General features: G+C 44.8%; 1 long non-coding RNA gene across 1 annotated transcript; it reads left to right on the forward strand.

Annotated features, from left to right (window-relative positions):
• The first annotated feature begins 677 nt into the window (after positions 1–677).
• Positions 678–6,273, forward strand: LOC131489772 (uncharacterized). Its single transcript, XR_009250730.1, has 4 exons — positions 678–711; positions 1,273–1,431; positions 4,541–4,682; positions 6,107–6,273. It is a non-coding gene; the product is annotated as an uncharacterized LOC131489772 (long non-coding RNA).
• Positions 6,274–8,015: the final 1,742 nt, after the last annotated feature.

The raw sequence follows: 8,015 nt of genomic DNA on the forward strand, positions 1-8,015 counted from the left end.
ATGAAGACCTCTGTTTTAGAAATTTTAGGGACGCCTGGGTGGCTCAGTCGGTTAAGTGTCTGACTTCGGATCAGGTCATGATCTCACGGTTTGTGAGTTTGAGCCCCATGTAGGGCTCTGTGCTGACAGCTCAGAGCCTGGACCCTGCTTTGGATTCTGTGTCTCCTTCTCTCTCTGCCCCTCCCTCACTTGTGCTCTCTCAAAAAATAAATAAATGTAAAAAAAAAAAAAATAAAGAAAACCTAAATAAATGCACTGAGATGCTCATTATTGTTAAGATATCCATTTCCTTCAAATTGAGACCTTTCTTCATCTTTTAATGTGACCAGCTCATGCTATAATTTCCCTCTAAGTGCTTTCTGTGCATTCCACAAATGGATGGGTTTTGTTTTCATTTCCATTGCATTCCAATTCTTTCCTAATTCTCACGTGACTTCCTTGACTCCTTGGTTGCTTGAACGTGGTGTGCACAATATACAGATATTTGGGAATGGTCCAGACACCTTTCTGTTGTCTATTTCTGGTACAATCCCATATGGTCTGAGATCATACTTTCTATGATTTCATATCTTTTAAATTAGTTGAGGTGTGTTTTATGGAGTATCTTAGTCAATATTCCATGTGCACTTGTAAAGAATGTGCATTCTGATGTCATCATTTGGAATGTTCTAGTAACTCAGTGGGGTCAAGATGGTCGATAGTGTTGCACAGGTCTGCTAAATCTTTACCGGTTTTCTTTTTATTTGTTCTGTTGATTAGCATCACCGTGTGCTAAGGGATGGGGCTGGGGTGCCAGAAAGATTTTTCTGTGTCTCTTCTCTACTGTCAGCTTTACCTCATGCCTGCTGCACAGAGGGAACCTCTTCCTTCTCATTCTCTTGCCTCTCCCCCAGTCCAGACCAGTGTCACTTGTTCTTTGGTTCTTGCCTGCCTGGTGGTGGGTGTGGAGGGTGTGGAATGAGGTTCTCTGTCATCCGGACTCAGCCCCAGCCTTAGGCAGGCACTGCTTTCTCTGTCTTGGAATTGGGGCTTCCCTAGTAAGCCTGACCTTCCTCCAATAATAGGAGACTTGATGGTTAGGCCCAGGACTGCATCCTCTGGGAGGAGGGACTTTGGTCTTTTCCTTTCCTCCCGTTTCAACGTGTCTTCCCCTGTGCTCTAGAGAACATAGGGCTGCTGTCCTTCCCCAGTGGCTTCATGTCTCTTATTTCGAGAAAGATATGGGTGTGGTCTCACACCTTTCTTCCAGCCATGTCCGCTCCCCTCTTCCAGCCCTGAACCATGGAGGAAGGTTTTCTCTGGTCTCCCACCTTGCCCCAAATCATCCATGAAGGCCTAGTGGAGCTTTATGGAGAGGAGCTTCTGAGTCGTGGCAGCTCCCTTATGTCTGCAACTCCCAGGGGATCTGTGGGCTCGTGCCGGTCACACTTGGTAAGTCTCCAAGCATCTTCGCTGGATGCTTCTTCTTGGCTTCTACAGTGGCCTTGTCTTCCTCCTTTGTTCTGTTACAGGTGGGCCAGTGCTCATGTCCTGTCTCTCCTCGGGGGGAGTCTGTCTTTCCCTAGATTTCATGTTCGTCATGTGGTCCTGTGGCCTCAGTTTTTTTCGAGGAGTTCCAGAAAAGTCATGATTTATAGAGTTGGGTTTTTTTTTTTTCTTGTTGTTAAGGCAGGAGTGACACTTTTTTTTTTTTTTTTTTTTTTTAGCTTTCTATATTCTAGGTGGAAGCCAAAAGTCAAAATATATTTTTAGATGATTCACTTTTATCCTGAATCACTTTGGGTTCTTTTCAAATACCGTATTGATCCTCCATGGATGAAAACTCATTACCATCAAAATGATTCTCAAGAATCCGTGCCTCAAGATCTGTGGGACATTCCCAGAGCACAATCCCAAACACGTGTTCATGGATGAGCACTGTGTCATAACTGCACGGTTTCTCAAGATGAGTACTCCCAGCAGGGACCCTGACTTCAGTGTTCCAGTTTTTTTTTTAAAGTTTTTATTTATTCACTTAAGTCATCTCTACGCCCAACGTGGGGCTCGAACTCATGACCTGGAGATCAAGAGTCGCCCTCTCTTCGAGTGAGCCATCCAGGTGCCCCGAATATTCCGGTCTGAATGGGTCCTTATGGTCTCATTACTGCATGGATACAGGAAACCTGAGACATATTGTCTCCTCGATCTCAGTAAGATGAACTTCTCCGAACCTCAGTTTCCTCATCTGTAAAAAGCAGGCTAATAATAGTTTCCAGATCAGAGGACTGTGGTGAGCATGTAAAGAACTGAGCACAGTCCAACAAGAAGTGCTGAGTGGGGTGCCTGGGTTGCCCAATGGGTTAAGTGCCCGACTCTGGCTCAGGTCATGATCTCATGGTTTACGGGTTCGAGCCCTGAATTGGACTCTGCACTGACAATGCGAAGCCTGCTTGGGATTCTCTCTCTTGCCCTCTGTCTCTGCCTCTCCCTGACTTTCAAAATAAATAAACTTTTTTTAAAAAGTGTGATGCAAATATTACATTTATTGTTATGTGATGCTAAAAATACATATTTATTACTTAAGAGAGAATGACCATATATTGCCCTTTGTGAAATCACTTTTTTTTAATGTTTATTCATTTTTGAGAGAGAGAGAGAAAGAGACTGAGAGAGAGAGAGAGAGCAGGGGAGGGGCAGAGAGAGAGGGAGACACAGCATCCAAAGCAGGCTCCAGGCTCTGTACTGACAGCTCAGAGCCTGATGCGGGGCTCGAACTCACAAACTACGAGACAATGACCTGAGCCGAGATTGGACGCTCAACTGACTGGGCCACTCAGGTGTCCCGCCCTTTGTGAAATCATTAATAACACCCCATTTCCTAAGCATCCTGGTTTGGACAATAAATTATATATCACCCTCCCAAGATCCCACAGCTAGTGAGTTCAAGTAGTTGGGATTTGAGTACAGGTCTCTCTGAGTCAGAATTTTGGGAACCACAAGGTTAAAAGCAAGAAAACTCACTAGGGCAGAAGCCAGGAATTCTTTTTTTTCTCCAGTCTTCTGCACAGGCTCCATTCCAGGATGTTCCCCAGACCAGGAATAAAGCATCCAGTATACTCTGTATGCAGAAGGCCTCCCTCTCTCCTTATCGACTTCCTGTCCTAGCCTGTGTTGTTTTGTTTTGTTTTGTTTTTTATTCCTTGCACTTTCTAATCTGCATAGTCCTTATTTCAATCCCTTTATAATACTCTCACTTAGGATTTCGCAACTGGCATTTAAAGGCAATTTTGTCTCAGTCCAGAGAAGCTCCCTTGAACTTTAGACCATTAAAAAGAAAACAGTTAGGATCTGGTTAGTGCGTTTTAGCCTAGAAACTTCAGATCAGTGTAGGGGCTCCAGGGAGCTAGGCAAGGATTCCTCTGCGGGAGTAAGAAAAGGCAGGTGGAGTCATTCCAGGGCTTTCCTTAAGGTGCTGGGGTAGAGACATTCCCTTTCAGGCATAGGGGTTAAATGGGGGGAGAGTGGAAGCTTGGAGCCTCTGGTGACATCTTTTCCACTTCACGGGGGTTTGGGAGACGGATGCCATCATGGAGGAAATGAGAGCCAGAGATGGAAAGAGACTCCTGATGAGTTACGGCCTGCCCCTTTGTAGCTGAAAGAGTCCAGATTACTACAAGGAATTCTCTGGGGAACTTAGTGACAGTCAAGTAGTTACCTAGGTTTGTCTGATGGGCATTGTCGAAATATATCCGATAGTGACACTACCTTGCTGCTTATCGAACGCCTGTCGAGATAGACTGCTCTGGTCATAACCTCCCTGCGTCCTCCCCTCTGAATGTGCCTTTTGCCGCAGCTCCTGGCAACGGGTGGAGCCGATTTCTCCACTTCTGGAATCTCGGCTGGCTTCTGACTTACTTTTGTACACGAGTATGGGGCACAAGGGACAGTGTGCCAGTTTCAAGTCGAGGTCACTGCCGTGGGAAAGAGCCCAGGCTGGCCTATTGGACGATGAGAGACCATGTAGAAGAGGGCTGTGGCACCCCGACCGCGGCCAGTCGACTCGCGTGGGTATGAGCCACCAAGCCTCTGACCACGGATGCACGAGGGAGTCTGACGAGGGCTGGATGAACCAGCCAACTGAGCCTCGCCTAAATTACTGGCCTGCAGAATTGTGGGCTAAATCTATGGCGGTTGTCCGAAGCCACTAACTTTTGGGGTCACCTGTTTCCTAGCAGTTCGCTAACTGGTACTCTTATTATGACTGAGGTACTCCAGAAGCATTAATCAAGCACACTAGCTTTGGAGACAGACAAATCTGATTTTGAGTCATGGCTCTATAGCCTCTCAGCTGTGTGACCTTGGGCAAGTTTTTTTTTTTTTTTTTAACTGTCTCTGTTCGGATTTCTTAGCTGTAAAATGGGTATAATCGTGGTTACGGAATTTTGTGAAAATAAACGGGATGAGGCTTGTGACGTATGTAGCACAGTGCCTGTGGCACACGATAATTTCTGGTACTCATGATCTATCTTATGAGCTAGCTGGTGTGATACTCATTTTACAGATGAGGAGACAGAAGCTCAGAAGGCTGATTTGATGATAATAATAGTGACTAACTATGGAGGGTCCACTAAGGGCCTGAAATGTTCATAAGCTACTTCTTCCAGAATTGGAACCACAGGATCTGTAGGTGCAGCATACCCCGGGTGAGCCCAGGTGAGCAGAGGGTCTCATGGGGGTCAGGGTGGGGGCAAGAGCCCGGCCTCTCACCTCCTGGAGAGGGCATGATGATTGGGCCTTCAGAGCTTCCAGACCAGTGTTCCCTCGGGGAGGAGGAGCTAAGCCTGAGAGCTGGAGAGCAGGAGAAGGTCTAGAAGATTCCAGGGAGGTGCCACTTCATCCTCACATCAGCTTTTCGCGAGTACTGACAGGGAAGGGGCCCTGACAGGTGCAATTCCCCACTTTCACATTCTGCTTCCCACAACTGGGTCATTTGCTGCTGAGCCCCGTGGGGCACCTTGTCTAGACTCTCTCCCTGCCATGGTCCAGACAAAGCCAGAACAATGAATCACAGAATAAATAGGTCTTGGACTCGATGTTCTTCCAAAAGTCAGAGCGATTCCATCCCAATTCTTACCGCCAAAATTATTCTTACGCTCATGTACTTATATGGTCCTTCTGCCTGCTGTCTTCAGTTTCCCCTTCCCTCCTCCTCCTCTCTCTGCATGTTCCATCTCAACACGTGCACACACACACGTGCACACAGGCACTGTCTTCCATCACAGTAATATTTAGACTTAGGGTTTTCATAGTGTGTTTTATTTTTTCTTTATTATTTATCACTGCCTGAAATTTTCTATGTATTTATTTGTTTAATATCTATCTTCTTGCACTATTATATAAGCTCCAAGAGGGATGTTTTATTCCTGATATAGCCCCAGTGCCTGGAACAATGCCTAACACAGGGTGGGTGCTAAAAAAAATATTTGTTGCCTGAGTGAATGAATGAATGAATGAAGTAGGTGTGTGTATTAGGGTGGGAGTCACAGTTTCAGGGGGGAGTGGATGATGGGTGGAAAGTCAACAATATCTTGTGCTTTCAAAGCACCTTTGACTTTTCAAATCATCCTGTGGACGGTAACCTTATGGGATGCTCACAACCACTCAAGAGGTACTCAGGACTGCAGTGTTGTTCCCACATGACAGATGAAGAAGATTCTAGAATCCGTTAGTGGAAAGCTGACTCATTTCCATGTTCTCCTAAAGTGGAGATGAAAAAGTAGAGCATCGGGGCGCCTGGGTGGCGCAGTCGGTTAAGCGTCCGACTTCAGCCAGGTCACGATCTCGCGGTCCGTGAGTTCGAGCCCCGCGTCGGGCTCTGGGCCGATGGCTCGGAGCCTGGAGCCTGTTTCCGATTCTGTGTCTCCCTCTCTCTCTGCCCCTCCCCCGTTCATGCTCTGTCTCTCTCTGTCCCAAAAATAAATAAAAAACGTTGGAAAAAAAAATTTTTTTTTAAAAAAGAAAAAGCAGAGCATATAGGTGGAAAGTGAAGGCGAAAACAAAAGCGGTTGACAAACGTACTGCCATTTTGATTTTGTTGGTCATTTTTGTCCTGATCCTTCTCCTGCAGGCAAACACCAACCCCAAACTAACTTGCTCACAAACCGAAGGCAAGCTCTGTTGTCGCGCGTGGTTTTTTGCACAAGACTTAAGAAGAGATCGTCTTCTGTCTGCGCTGTCATACAAGTCAAGGTGATGCGTTTTGCCTTCCAATAAACTCTCGGAATAATGACAACACCAGATTTCTATTTAATTTTTCATATTTGGGCAACTTTGGATGAGGTTTGTTGACTTGAGCTATTTTTAGAAACACTACGAAGAATGTTCTTTCCTTTCGCCATCTTTGTTGTTGAACCAGCCTTCCTCCCTCCTCTACTTACTTTGTTCAGGGTTAGTTTCAGTCTCCACCTAAATATTTTTGGGAGCCTCAGCAGGGAGTGGTGTTCTGACAATGTGGAGCCAGAGCATTCAGCTGACTCTGGCTTCTGCAAACTGGATATGCGCCTGAGAACTTTCTAAAGAAAACACACAGATCGACGTGCCCTGTTTCTTCCGGTTGACCACGTGCTGGTACTTGTGGGTACTTTAGGAACTGGGATATGGGAACCTTCCTTGTTGCCCTTAGTGACTTCTCACATCCATCTCTTTGATCCAAGGCCTAGTCGTCTACCTGGAGAGCTGTGAGGTTTATCACAATGCTGTATTATTTCAATACAATCCAATTCTTGTTTATTGGGCAAAATGTAAACGAAAACTCTAATTTGGCCAAGGAGTAAGTTAATTAGAACAATTAAATAACAAAACAATGTGGTCTATACCCCTCTCACCCTCACTAATAATTATCAATGTTTAAAATACTGCCTGACTTATGTTAGGGGCTTCATAAATTTTTGTTGAATGAATGAAGTAATGGGCTAAATGCCGGAAAGGGCAGTACCCAAGTTCAGGCCTTCTTAATGTGTCCCATTAGAAAAAAAAATATATTTTCCTAATGGCATTCCAGTCTCTCACCCTCTCCTACCTCATCCATTCTTCACCTTACTGCCGTTGTAATCTTTATGAACAGAAAGTTTGCTTGTGTCATGTCCAAGTCTGAAACAAGCCTTAGAACAAGTGTAAAATACTTTAGCCTTCTCCATGGCTCTTTAGTGCCATCAGGATAAAGTTTATTATGTCATTCAATTATTCACTGAACCAAAGGCCTCCCCAGGCTATTTTATCAACTGTACTCGAATATCTCTAGTGACAAGGATCTTGCTATGAACTTGTCACATATTTAGGCAATTTTGTGGATGAAAGAAAGAGCCAAGACTGGACACTAGAACTCCTGTGTGTTAGGGTTCTACAGAGAAATGGAACAAATAAGTAGGCAGATAGATAAGTAGATGGATGGATGGATAGATAGATGATAGGTAGATATAGATAGATAGATAGATAGATAGATAGATAGATAGATGATAGATAGATAGATAGATAGATAGATAGATAGAGTAGATGGATAGATAGATGATAGATAGATACATAGATACATAGATAGGAAATTTATTAAAGGCACTAGTCATGCAGTAGGGAGGCCAAGAAGTCCTACGGTCTGCTTCCGTAATCCAGAGAACCAGGAAAATCAGTGGTATAATTCAGTCTAAGTCCAAAGGCCAAAAACCAGGAGCACCAATGTCTGAGGGCAGGAGGAGATGGATGTCTCAGCTCAAACAGAGACATCTGCTTGACTTTTTTGTTCTATTCTGACCCTCAATGTATTGGATGATACTTATATGGAGGAGGGCCATCTGTTTTACTCAGTTCACCAATTCAAATGTAAATCTCTTCCGGAAACACCCTCACAGTCATACCCAGAAATAATGTTTCAGCAGCGATCTGGGCATCCCTTGGCCCAGTCAAGTGAATGCAAAATTTAACCACCACATCCTGGATCTCTTTCTAGTACTCTACCCATTCTTTCAGGCTGCTGCTCAGTTCTT

Source organism: Neofelis nebulosa, chromosome 11 (genome assembly GCF_028018385.1).
Source record: "Neofelis nebulosa isolate mNeoNeb1 chromosome 11, mNeoNeb1.pri, whole genome shotgun sequence".
Lineage (NCBI taxonomy): Eukaryota > Metazoa > Chordata > Mammalia > Carnivora > Felidae > Neofelis > Neofelis nebulosa.